The following is a 14,205-nucleotide window of genomic DNA, read 5'->3' as shown; positions in this document are numbered from 1 at the left end:
GGGGGGGACCCTGGTGACATCCCTGCTGTACCCGGTGTGCGCCCTGCCTGTCCTGCACCTCCCTTTCCCCGCCGCTTCTCTCCAGGCTTCTGCCGTGGCCCCCCAGCCTTCGGCGGCCTTCTGCCCCTGAAGGTGGGGCTGAGCCAGGGCGGAGAGCGAGCAGGTGCCGGGACAGCGGCTCCAAAAGGCTCGGAATGGTTCAGAACGGCTCCAAAAGGCTCCGAAGGTCTCCTCAGCTCCGCCGAGCCTCCCAAAGCTCCGAGGCCGGCCCGGGAGCCTCTGCCCGCCGGGTGGCAATGTTACCCTGCGAGACAAACACGGCAACCGGGATCAGGGAAAGGCGGATCAAATCTGTTCCCAATGTGTGTCCTTCCTTTTCCTTCGCTACTGTGCCGATGGGCATCGTACAGTGTAAAAAGTTGGGAGCAGAGTGTGCCAATATTTATTTGTGCTTCCTGTGGCCGCGGCCAGGATTGGGGTTGTTTTAAGATGGATCGCTGAAACGAATCTTTTAGAGCATTTATAATGTTTTCTAATATATTTCAAGCATGCTGGGTGCCAAGGGGCAGTTCTCATCTTCTGCCACTTAAGCATAGACTGAGACAGTCTAAGGGATTGGAAAGAAGACGAGAAAGAAGCGTTTAAAACCAAAATCAATATTCTAAGCTGGGGACCTAATTAGTCAGTTAGACTTTAAGCTGCTGGTTTATAATATGCTCCTGAATGGATCTGCTAAAATTGAAGCTCTTTTGTGGGCCAGGTTCTAGCAATCCTCTGGCCGTTGCCAGCGTGGTTCCAGCCAAGCTGGCAGCGCTTGGCAGGAAGGAAATACCCTGACAATTGGCACCTCCTTTGGCAGTGGTGTCACAGGGGCTGGAGACTGAAGGAGCACAGACATGATACGCTTTGTCATCGCACAGGGGGCTCTCAAGGTCAGAGATGGCATGCTGGCTCTGAGATATTTCGTGCTGAAGAACAAGAAGACCGAGCCAACTTCTCAGAAATAGAAATACCTGAGAGCTTAAAACTGAGGGAACAAATAGAACAGTGAGGAATAGTATTTTTAAGAAGCTGTTTCAGATATTTTTATATTGCTTTGAAGAAAATCAGGATACATGGCACATATAAAAAATCCCAGATTCCCCTTCTTAGATATTAAGGCTGAAGTGGATGGTTCCAAAAATGGTGTGAGCTCTGCTGGGGAATATTAACTATCTGAAATCTCAGTCGAGTATTATCCACTTTAATCTTCAGTGTGTCTGAAGCTCTCTGATGCTCTTACAGCTCTAATGTGTCTCTTTATACCTGTGGTGTGAAGATTTATGAAAGAAAAATGCAGCTCCAGACATACAGGAACAGGGAACAGTGAGCAGAACATTCTGCCTGATTACCTTTGCTATATAAGTGTGATTTTTATTTTTGTTTAAATAGCTTTTATCTTTCGGCAGTGCAAGAAATTGTTGTTGCTGCTGGATTCCCTAGGGATGCAGAACTATGTCAAATGCAGGTAAAGCAAGAGCTTTGACCCAAACATGGTCAGTTACACGAGGATTTGGGATTACAGAGCTCAGCTGCAGAAAGTAACTGGTGGGTGTGTGGTGAGAGGCCATGGAGGAACTGTGGGAAGATGCAGTGCAGGAGCCAAGGGAGAGAGGGGATGTACCCTCATGAAGCTGGGATATTGTGGCATGATGTGCCTATACCTAAAATCAGTGTATCTGCAAATGCTCTTGAGCTTCATGATTCTGAAGACTGCTGACAACAAATTATGAGTGCCTTGTGTGGCTGTGGATGGTGATTAAAATGCAGAGGGGCAGCTGCTTGCTGGATCTCCCCTGCCAGACAAGCCCAGAATACCTGTGTGCTATAGAAATCAATGATTTGTTTAACCTTGGTATCCCACACTGACCTCATGTTTCCTTTGCACTGTCCAAAGTTTTCTTTGTGTTCTGCAGATGTAGAAACTTGTAAGATAGGAAGGTGTGTTTGTTAAAATAATTCCTTTCCTAAGCACTTTTATCTTGGATGTTTGAGGATAAAGCTTAGACTGTTGATTTTTAACTTATTAGAAGAGCATTTTTTTAACCTATCCCCTGTGCTTTGAGTGACTCTTGAAAGGAGGAGAGATTTATTGGGGGGGACATATTAATTTCCTCAAGTAGGTAGAAAAGAGCTGCCTCTTATCTCAGTGCTTCCCATTTCTTAAGCAGTGCAGGCTGGCGGAAACAAGCCAACGTTTGGGATAAGACTTATCTAATTTAGTGATGGAACACAGTACCACAAGCCAGGGAGTCTGACACTACTTTCTGCAACTGAGGTACATCAAAGTCATTTTTATTTAGGTTTAAACAAAGGTATCCACCTTTTTGTAGAGGATACCTGGAAGTTTGCAGGATCCATTAAACTGGAATGGTGACAGGGATATCACATGTGGAAAGAGAAGGGTTCTAGTTGCAGAGCAAATAGATTAAAAGCATTTTTATGAAGTGGGTTCTCATCTGTTACTTGTGTTGCAGTCATTTGTTTTGCATGTGAGCTCTCATTTTTGTGGGTACTGGCTGTAATTACAATATCATGGGGTTTTTTGGTTCCAAAAATTGTACACTCTGTAAAAAAACCTTTCCACTTTAAACTAAAAAAAAAAAAAAAGTTGCTGAGCAGGAGAGGTGTAGGACTGTCCCCAGTCCTACAGCTGATCATTACAAGAGTCCTGGCTCAAACAATGTCTGCCACCTCTTTAGCTGCCTCTTCCACCAGTGGTGTTTCTTTTTAAAGTGCCAGAACAAGTGTTAACTCTGTAGTGACTGAAATGCAGATCCAAACTACATACATGTATGTATATAAAGTAGCTGTCTTTAAAACATAACTCCCAGCAGTTAATTAATGAAATAATACCCTTAATTCTGTCCTTAATCCCAAAATCAGTGTGTGAGCAGTGAGCTCATACCTACAGGAGAATGGGGGTCAGAGAAGTGAGTGGTCCATGTGCCATTATGGTCATGTTTTCCTTTGTTCATGCAGAATTGCTGATACATCACGGTCCTGATATTATTTCACCCTTGCAGAATATTTCTACTTCTCCAGAGTGTTTCCTTTATGCATAATCCATTAAATGATGATCAGGGCTTTGAGTGCCGGCAATTCATCAAGTTTAACACTTCACTGTAAGAGAAGACAAAACCATTTCTCTATGGTTTTGGTTGTTAAACATAATAGCTATAAAATCGACTTAAATCTAGATCTTTTACCTGAACAGAGGTGACAGATTGATGCTATTTGGATTCTAGAAGGTGTTATTGGAGACATAATGAAGTTTCCTGCAGGCTGTTACATTGCTTCAGCTCAGGGAGCTCTGTCTGAGCATAACCAAGCTGCACCCTCTAATCATTAGGAAAAATGATCTTTATTTAGCCCAGCCTCCAGCCCACAACTTGAAAGACCTGAGCAAAATCCTCTATTTTATTTCCTTGTGTTCCACAGGTGGATCTGTGCTGGGAGGTTCTTGCACAGAACAGGTATTTCTCATGTCAGAGCTTCAGTCCTTCTGTGGAAGTGACTTTTAAACTGTCCAAACATCACATTTCTGATAATAATGTGCTGCTGCAAATGTAAGCACATTGGGGAGCACTCTTTTCCCCCACATTCCTCTGTCATCTGAATAGATGCTGTTTTGTTCCACTACCGTGCAGAGCCATTACTGCAGCAATAAAGTGCAGCTTTGCCTTTCTCTTGTAAATCCTCTGGCAGGAGTGTGATGTGGCTCTTGCCAAATACCTCTGTCAGAGGCTGGAAGAGCCAAGGGGTTTGAGGAGCAGGATGAATGCCCAGAGAGCTGGGCAGCAGAGGTCAGAGATGGCCTTTTTCCCCTGTGCACACACATCTGTCTGCTGGAAGGCACACAAGCTGCCAGATCAGATGGGGCACAGGAGTTTTGTGACCTTGTCCAACCTGACCTTTCAAAGGGTGTGAGATGAGCTTCACACAATTTGGTTTTGTCTTACAACAATTTCAAGAGCACTTGACAATGTAAAACTAATTTGCTATATTTCTGTCTAAAAGGCTTAGCAGTTCCTGGATGTAATTTTTTTATTTTCTCATTTGTTCCTATGTGTGTGTTCAGTTGGTCTGTAAATGCCATTTGATGAGTGCTTTCCTGCTGCCCTAGCACTGGCTAGGTGGGGTTGCCTGCCCTGATTCTGTGTGAGGGAAGGTGACTGGTTTTTCTGAAGCCAAGTGATGATATGTGTGGGTAGTCCTGGCAAGATCCTGCCTTCTGGATTGGACAAAGCAAATTCATCCTCTGAAAAAATCTATCCAGAGGGACAGGACCCTTTAGGAATATATAGTTATCAGTCTCTGTAATCTTAGGTGCCTATCACCTGTATCCAAGTTGTACAATACAGATGTCCAGAGGGGCTGGAGCCATTCAATAAAGCTGCTGCAATAGTTCTTTACATTAATACTGAGTGTGAACACATCATTCCTGCGGTCACTGCTCTGGAAAAGCATGTGCAGCTCCCAGACCTGGAGAGCATTGGGGATAATAAAAGACAGGCTGAAGCAGGGCTGAGGATCCTGACGGTCCCCGTTTGGGACCCAGCAAAGGTGGTGCTGGGGAATTGTTTTTGGCTTCTGTGGCAGCATTTGGTTTGCTAGTTCCCAGTATTTACCTAAATATATTTTGGATTGTTGCAGCCCCTATTGTTTGTGATAAAGGCTTGGACAAAAGGTCTATTGATCAGGCAGTCCTGGCCATCCATCTCTGTCTGCCTCTCGAGACAGCTGGGCTGCAGTGGCAGTGAGGCTGCTGAGCTGCTGCTCTGCACCAGGCTGGCACAGAGTTGTGCTCCTGGGAGGGAAAAGGCGTGAGGGCACCTCAGATCCCTTTGCCCTTCTCCCTACAGGCACACGAGAATCACTGTGTGAATACAGAGTGATGTGTGACAGACTCTGAGCCAGGCTCAAAGCTCATGATGCTCTTGCGCCCATGGTCTGGTTTAGTAAGGAACTGTCTGCCGGGTTTGAATGCTCATGACATTCAAACCTCACAGAGCAGAGAGGTTATCAAAGAAAAAGTTCTGAATTTTATAAATTCTTTTAAAAAAATTAAGTCAACTATTGAGTGGAGAAAATCTTGTGGCGGGAGGAACACCCCTGGGTTTCTTAGGAAAAGTGAAATATTTCCTGTAGTTATTGTTTGAGCTAAACTTTGTCTGCTTGTCTAATGAAAAATGGTGTGTGGTGCAATTAGATAACACACGGAAAATTTTCATATTTCTGAAATACTTGTTATTTCTTTTACTGTGTCATGGTCAAAATACAGGCCACATTAGAAATGAAATTGCATCTCATGCAAAGACTCTTGCACTGACAGAGAAATTATATACTTTTGTTCATAAAATAGGAGAGAATAACATATTGAAAATAAAAGGCATCAATATAATAATGTGTAATCAAAATAATAATGTGTATATAGAAAAGGTTATATCTCATGGCTCTGAAGGGGAACTTACTTCCAGACATAATAATGCAGATACATAAAAACTTCTGTTTTGAAGAATGAGCTGGGGGAAAAAATTATGTGAGATTTCAATATAGATTCTTTTAAATGTAGTTAAGAGAGTACAATATCAAGGACTGACAGTAAAGTTGGCCAATAAAAAACAGGAGTTTTAGTTACCTGTTTTAACATGGAACAACTCAAAGTATTTATTCATTTTATAGGAGGCTTACTTTTCAAGCACTGGAGTACAGAAGTAACATTATAACTTCAAAAATTAATGTATGCTTATACATTAGCACGTGTTTCTAATCTTTGGAATTCATTTGGAAAGTGTTTTTCTCAGCTGAGCCCTCGCTGTGTTCTGGCTCCCCGTGTTGGCTGCTGTGAAGGGAGGGATGGGTGTCTGGATCCCGGGGCTCGGGGCAGTGCAGCAGCTGTGCCCGGGCTGCTGGGGGGGTTTGGGAAGGCCGGGTGTGTGTGGGGCAGGAGCTGCAGCCCTGGGGGGTTTGGGAAGGCCGGGTGTGTGTGGGGCAGGAGCTGCAGCCCTGGGGGGTTTGGGAAGGCCGGGTGTGTGTGGGGCAGGGCCGGCAGCCGTGGGGGGTTTGGGAAGGCCGGGTGTGTGTGGGGCAGGGCCGGCAGCCCTGGGGGGTTTGGGAAGGCCGGGTGTGTGTGGGGCAGGGCCGGCAGGAGCTGCAGCCCTGGGACGATGCCGAGCCCGGCTGCAGCCCCGGCCGCTGTCCACAAGGGCAGGAGCGGGGACAGCAGCCCCTGGGTCCCTGTGTCCCTCCGCAGGTGCCCACGGCCGGACCGGCTGATGAGAAGAGCTGAAGTGTGGAAGTCATTAACTCCACCCGCATGCAGAAATCGTCCCGTGCTCCCCCCAAAGGCTTCCCCGCAGGACGGAGCGAGGTCCTGGCTGCTCCCTCCTGTCCCCTCTGTCACCCCCGCTCGCATCCGCGGGGTCTGGAGCGGAGCCGCCACCCATCCGTGTCCCGGGGACATCAGGGAGCCCTCGGAAAGGGGGACATTGTACCCGGGCTGGGGAGCGACAGCCCCGTGTCCCCACACCTGGCAGCTCACCGGTGCCGTGGGACCGGAGCCGCAGAGGTGCGGAGAGAAGCTTTGGTGGGAGTGAACTGTGACAGCTTTTGGCTGGTGAGGTAATTGAGGGGAACCGAGTGTTTAGGGCAGTATGACAAAAGGGGTCCAGGATTTGAGGTCCCTCATGCACACAGAATTGGAAAGCATGAGGCTGAGAAGGTGTCTAATACAAATGGAATATATTGTTTGATTCATAACTTGAAGTAATACCTCTGCCTAGGGTTTTGGTGGATTTGCTTCTCTACTCAACACTTTTTTTTCCCCCCTCTATTTGTTTGCTGGCATTAGCTTCCTGGGAAGATGGTTGCCAGAGAGCCTGCTGCATTTCCAGGTGGTTCCTCTTTTTCTTGCTTTCTCCATTTCACCTTTCCATTCTTCCTTTCTCTTCCCCTTGTCTTGTAATGCACAACCTTCTTTCAAACACCCCATCTCACTTGTGCTTCTCTTGCTTTCTCTGTGATTGCATCTTCTATACAGAGGGTTTTTTCCTCCCCTCTGGCTGTGCTTTATCTTACCTTTCTTAGCATATTTCTGCCCTTTTCTTTTGCTTTCCTCATTCTCTAGATTTTTTTTCTTCTTCTTCAAACTTTCTTCTCCTGTTTCAGGGAATTTTATTTTCCATTTTCTTCCTCATATCTCTCAGGTTTGCCATCCTCCCTTGCAGTGTCTGCTCCTTGTTTATCAGCCCTTTCCTTCAGTCCGTTCTGTCTTCTGCTGGGTGTCTCAACAGGCAATAAACTCAAGTCCCATGGCCAGGCCAGTGGTTCTGTCCCATGTGATGAACAAATGGGATCCTACAAATGAACAGACGAGTTTATCTGTGTGAGGTCACTGGAAGTTACATCTACCCTGCCAGCTCCCCCTCTCACTGGTGTCTGCTGATCAGCCTGACCTTCCAGTTTGGAAAAAGTGATGTTGAGCCCTGCCCATCCTTGGTGAAAGCAGGGACATTGAATTATTTTGTTAGGCAATGTGCACCTTGTCCCATGATCCAAACCTCATCACCCAAGAAACACTGGAATTAATCAGTTCAGATGGGAAACTTACCTCAGATGCAGAGATGTTGCAATGAATGATTTATCTGAGGATAGCCTTAGTTCCTGATGGATGTGGATGATAATCCCATATGGCAGAGAGAGTCCTATGCTGTGAGAGGAACTGTGGGCCAGCTGAGATCCGCCCTCACAGCACTCACACCTCCACTTCATGCTCTTGCTTCTCATAGGATTGAGCCTGAAGAATCCTCACTCCAGACCATTCCCAAGCCCAGTCTCAGTGCTTCAGGAATATTCCATACTTCCTTTTCCGGGCTGTATATTTTCCCAGACTTTTCCAGAGTGTGTGGCATTACCTTGCTCCATCAGTCATATCTCACCCTAGAGATGGTTGTCTCTTGGTGGCAGATGAAGTGGAGTGATTGAAGCACTACTAGGTTGGGCCACTGTAAAATACTCTTTATCAAAAATGAGCCTTGCAAAGAGGGCTGTAATTCTTTTGACCCCCTCCCTTTTTAATTTTTTTTTTTTTTCTGTAGGAGTATTTCAGCTATGTAATTAATTTTTTTTTAATATCTCTCTTTCCAGACTTTTTATTCTTGTCCCACTGCCTGCGATTCCTGTGGGGTGTGAGGAGGAGGGCTGAGTGACAGGCTAATAACCTGCTCTGGCTCTCGCTCCAAGCCCAGTGGCAGGTGTCCCAGAGCCCCTATTGAATGCCACCATCCAAAAAAAAAAATAAAAAAATTATCAACAATCTTCCTTCAACAATGATTTATTATTGCCATAATTTGCCTTGGTACAATGAGCTGCAGAGTGTATTTCTGCACCCTACTGACAGGTATTTGATGGCTCCAGGTTCCTATTTTATTTAGTCTTGAGCCTAATATGATTTGGTTACCCTCGCCCCCTCCTTCCCATCCCTCTTCTCCCTCCCCACCCAACCTTTTCTCATTTTGTTTTGTTTTCTATGAGTGTGTTTCGCATAACCCTGGGCTGGCTGACAGCGCTTGTAAAAACCAGAAGTCGATCTTGCAGTGGCTTTTCACCATTAATCAAGCTGCCTGGAATTGGAAAGTAACACTGACAGGCTTTTATCTTGGAGAGAAGGAGGATGGCAGATGTATTTTATGGTGGATGAGCCTTCACGGCTTCTATTAGACTGGGACTTCAGTGGTACAAGGTGGTGGTTTGGGGGAGGAGGGGAGCGAGGGGGAGGAGAAGCCGGGGAGCAGCCTACAGATAAATAGATCCGTCAGTCAGGCGATGTGGAGGTCTCCAGGCGGCCAGCCATTGTAGGTGACAAAAAAGGCAATCAAAGACAAAACAAATCAAAAGGTACATCTTATCAGCAGCAGGCCAGCTGGACTTCCACCGCACTCGGAGGCCCCGCCGAGGGCAGGAGAAATTAATCCTGCTGTCGAGGCCAGAGAAATTGTCGCTGCTGAAGGTCCAAGTTCAGGCGAGCGGAGGTGGCCAGCGTTAAAGGAGAGGGAGAGCGGGGAGAGGGGGGAGAGGAGCGGGGAAGTGAGAACCGCTGTCCCACCAGCACCTCCCTCCCTCCCTCCATCTCCCCCCGGCCGCCGCGGGCTCCTGACAAGTGCATTCATCGTGCGGTGATAGCTCGGCACCTATGATTGGTACCTTTAATAATATAGCCCTCGCTCAGCTGTCACCCTGAAAGAACAATTTTTCCTCCCGCTTTCCTTGATGCAAAGATACATCTGTAATGAGAAGGGTGACAGAAAGTGGGAGCTCGGGGAGCCAAGGAAAGTTTGGAAGAACATTAATCTAAAAGTGAAGTTGGAGGTGATGCTGGCTGCTTGAGGTGCTGTGCATCCAGCGGGGAGCCAGCAGTGGATTTGCAGCTGTTGTCTGCCGTGTTTCCTGGCCCTCAGCTCTTTGGGCCTCCCTCTGTGAAGGGAGAGGGATCCTTGGCCGAGCCTTGAACAGGAGCAACTTTGAAAGCTCCCATCCTCTTGCATGGCAGAGCTGGTCATGGTGGGAGGGACTGGCAAGTAGCCCCCTGTGCTGGGAGTCCTTGATATAAACTGGAGTGCTTCCATTGTGTGTGGATTTATGCTGGCCAGGGATCTCTCTTCACCTCTGCAGCCTGGAGGAAGAAATGTGTGGTTATAGGTCCTGTGATTTTCCCTTCATCAGGGTCCTACTCACATCCTGCTCTGGTCCATCCTTCGGTTCCAGCCAGACTCAATCCACAGTGCCATCATTGGAGCACTGTGCAGAAAATGTCTTATTTCCCCAGAGGAGTTCTGCCTTCCAGGGCAGGATGCCCTTGTCTCCAGGCTGCAGCTTGGCTACCCCTGGCTCATGTGCTCTTGGGGTTCCCTGTGCCCAAAGCCCCGCTGAAGCGCTGATTGCTCAGCAAGCTGCCTGGAGCCACTGCCCACAGCTCTGTGCCCAGGGCCATGGCAGGGGGTGCCCAGGGATGCCACTGCAGGTGCCCAGCCCCACACACCCATCAACCCCTCCAAGCAGTGTGGGGCAGAGGCAGCTGGGGAAGTTTGTGGGGGTATATTCCACCCCAGATGTAAAAGAGACACTGTCAGCCCCGTTCTGGGGGGCTGGGGAGAGCAGCAGGTGCCCAAATCTCTGAGAGGCACTGAGGGAGCTCATTTTGTTGTATTTAGGGAACATGTCTATTTTAATTTAAGGGATAAGCAGCAACGTCCTCAAACACAGTTATCTCCTGTGGTTTTTAGCAGCTTTCCAGGCTGCCCAGCTCTGCTCTGCAGTTGTCAGTCCCTCCTTGGTATGAAGCCCCTGGGCTCAAATTCTTTAGCATTAGCATTTGGCAGTCTGTTCTCTCATTCTGTGCTATATTGTCCCTACAAATGATTTGCTAATCTGCATCTGGTTTTGTTTTTATCCTAATAAAAGTGGGGATTATATGAAGATCTGTATCAAACAGGTTGTCTGTAAAATCAGGGGTGCTGCTCTCTGTGGTCCACAGTCTCAAATCCCACAAGATCAGCAGAAAAGCGGGGAGGGTTAGGCAACATCTCCAAAAGAACTAGTTTGTTCTATCTGGTCTCCAAAAATTCAGTGGTGATTACTCCCTGCCTTCTTCATGGAAGCAGATAACTTCTGCAGACACTGGTTGGTGGGTGTGTGAACCATATGGCTGGGATAAATAATGGTAATAATGGGTGGCAAAAACAGTCCTTAAGGAATGTTTCCCTCATGCTTACGGAAGAGTTGAACCCAGAATGGATAAGCACAACTCACTCAGGGAAGCAGAGCTCTGATCTCCATGCAGATCTTAGCAAGGACTCCCAGGAGGTGAAACAAGTCCTGCACAGTTGGTTTGGTCTGTCCATGCAGGAGCTTCAGAGGATGCTTAAAAGGATGAACCCTCCATATACACTCTGCAGAGATGGTTCAGGTATGTTTTGCCAGTGCTAAAATGAGTAAATAGCGCTTTTGTCTGGTAACATTTTCTGCAGTCCATGGCCTGGAGCTGTAAGAACAGGGACCTCTTATTCAAGAGCCCAAGATGATTTTGAAAACTGAGCAATAGATGTCCCATTCAGGACACACATACAAGGTTACTAGACAGTTTTATAAACATTTTTTTCTGCTTTGTTTCATCTTTGTTGCAATACTCTGGGGCTCAGTTCAGTTATCTGAGCACACCTGGGGGTGAGGTGTGTGTCACAGGAGCCCACAGCAGCTCTGGGGGCTGGGAGCTCTGACAGGTGGAGCAGCCTCTGCAGGGTCACAGTGGGTGGACCTGAGGGCCCTGTGATTGAGTGCTGGGGTTTTGTGTGCAGTTGCTGCTGTGCTTGGGCAGTGTCTCCACTTCCACAAGTGAATCCAGAGTGTTTTGTGGTCTGTGGGATCTGGCAGTGCTCCTCTCACTATTCTGTACTGCAGCAGTGGCTTCAGATGGGCCCCCTGGAACCCACAGATTTGTATGAAAGCAAAATCTGTTTTGTCCCTTGCACAAGTGCTTGATCCCTGAAGGCTACCAACATTGCTTTTGAGGGGAAATAACACCCCAGGGCAAAAAACATAAGCCAGGCATCAAGGGGATGAATTGTTGACCCAGAACATGTCAAGTGTGCTGATCACCCTGTAAGGCAGAGCTTGCTGTGGCCAGGGGAGTTCAGTGCACTGCAGGGTGACAATTGCAGGGACAGTGCCCCAGCTCTAGGGGATCAGGCATGTGCTGGGAATGCTGCTTGGGAATTGCTGACACTTGGCTTGACCAATGTCCTGAACAGGCAAAGGACTTTTGCTGTGGGGAGCCCAGTGCCAGCCCCGCTCCCTGCTTGCATGGCAGCAGCCTCTGCCAGGAGCTCTGCGCAAGGCTGGATGGGAGCAGACCTGATGTTCTTGGCACCACTGTGCTCCCAAAGCCCAGGAGCCCACAGCTGGCCTCGCTGACTGACTCCTGTGCTGCTCCAACTCAGTCTGGATGTTGTTTTCATGGCAGCTGCCTTCAACAATCCCTGTGGATTCCACCTTCCCACAGGAGACAGGATCTGCACAAGGCTGTGGGATCAGAGGCCATGTTGAGCTGGCAGTAAAACCTCAGGTTGTGCAATTTTCCCATTTTTAATTGCAGACTCAGGAATTTGAACTTTCTTTGGGAAAGAAAGTAAATATCAGCTACAGATGTGAGCGTGCTCTTTGCTTCTTTGCTGTCCCTGTGCCCCTTCCTGTGCCTGGTTTCCAATCTGAAACGTGCTCAAATCTCTCCTCTTTCCTCTTGTTTGCCTGGTTTTACACCAGAAAACCATCACAAGCTCCCCTGGCTACTGACAGAGTCACAGGGCCACCAGCCAGTAGAGATGGCAGTGACAGGACTGGGAGGTTGGTGCCAGGTTTGAGATCGGGGCTGGGAGCCCAGCAGCGCCGTGCAGGCTGCACAGTCACAAGGTCAAGTGAGTGTTATGTCCTCTTCTGTTTGGAAAACTTTAGTTGGAACCCAGAATAAAAACCCACGTGAAGGTTGTTTACAATGTTTTGTAATAAAAATAAATTTGTTCTTAATTTTGTTGTTTAAAGTGAAAAAAAAAGTCTGCTCTTTCCCTGGCCTGCTCATTTTATCAAAATGTTGCCACTAAAATAGATTTTGTGGCTGTAACTCTCAGGATATCATTGCTGTTGCTTGTTGCTGGTGTTAATGACTCACTTGGACATGCACAATTGAAAATGTACATGGATGCACAGGCTCTAAAACTATTAATTGGCGGAAGAGATAGAAATTGTAAACTGAGATCCCAAAATGTGTTTATACACAGCTTCCAGAGCTGGTTCAGAGCATGGCACTTGTTGGGCACTTGGTTCCCTTTAAAGATACCAAAAAGTTAGGCAGGAAAAGCTCCTGTTTACTTCAGGGCATTGTGAGGATGGATGAAAACAGTGGAGTTCAAAATAAACTCCTGCTGGTAATGACTCTTGAATACCAGGGTATCTTCTGTCAAAATAAATAAAAAACATCATCATCTTCACCTCTCTGAGGTGTTTCCCACACTGAGGAGCTCTGATGCATCTCAGCTGTGTGTGCAGGGGTGGGTACAGAGGAAGGGTTTCCCAAAGGAGTGTTTTGCTGGCCCTGCAGGGTGTAAAACAGGTCACTGGTGTAACACCAGCACGTCCTCTGGCCATCCTGCAGCCTGAGGTAAGCTTGTATCTGTGTCTTGTGCCTGCTGACCACAGCAAAACTCTTACCATGCTTTGAGCTGCTGCACTGGTGTTGTTTGTGGGTACCCCAATTTCACAAGGTAAAAGACAGTGCAAGGAGAGAATCAAAGGACATCTGGACCAATTTTTGAGATGGGAAATTTTCAGGATGTATTTAGTCATGAGTTTGCTTGACAGTGGTGGTTTTCTGGATGGGTCAGCTTTCAGACTTTCTCCCATTTTTCTCATGAAAGTTATTTGTGTTTTAAATGCTTTTGGCCACACCAAAACTAAAGACATGGCACTTTCTGCCCTCAGTGTGTATAAACAGGAGGAATCAACTTGCAGGTACTACCAGACCATGGCAGATGCACAGGAGGCACGTACACTGGATTTATGTGTATCCACTGTCTCAGAGCAGGATCCAAGTGTGGCATCGCTCCACATCGAAAGGAAATCACAGTTTATAATATTCAACTGGTTACTATAACCCCCACCCACCCCAGGTTTAATATTAGAACTATTTTTCACGGTGAAAACTAAATAGTACAAAATATGGGCTTGCTGTAATTGTTGTTAGATTATGTGTCACCCTGATAAGATGTAACAAATATTTTCCTATACAGCAGGACCCGTTTCCCTGCGAGTAATGGATGGAGAAACTTCTCATAGTGTGTAGGCAATCGGTCGTAAAAACTTCTCTGAGAAGATTAATGCATCAAGTGCAACCTTTGTGGAAAATAGAAAGAAAAGAATTAAAATAATAGTTTGTTCTTTCACGTTTAATATTAATAACCAAACTTATTTGGTGGGAATGTTCCTTGCTGCCTGTGCCTTCCTCCTTCAAGGGGCAGCTTTGTGTCAAAAGTATTTCTACTTTTCCCAAAGATCTTTCAGCAGCACCTATTGTATATGGTGCAGTGATTCTTTCAACAGGACTATTTTTATCAGTAA

The sequence above is a fragment of the Parus major genome, chromosome 12 (genome assembly GCF_001522545.3).
Source record: "Parus major isolate Abel chromosome 12, Parus_major1.1, whole genome shotgun sequence".
Classification (NCBI taxonomy): Eukaryota; Metazoa; Chordata; class Aves; order Passeriformes; family Paridae; genus Parus; species Parus major.
The sequence above is the reverse complement of the archived record's forward strand: the minus strand, read 5'-3'. Positions refer to the sequence as shown.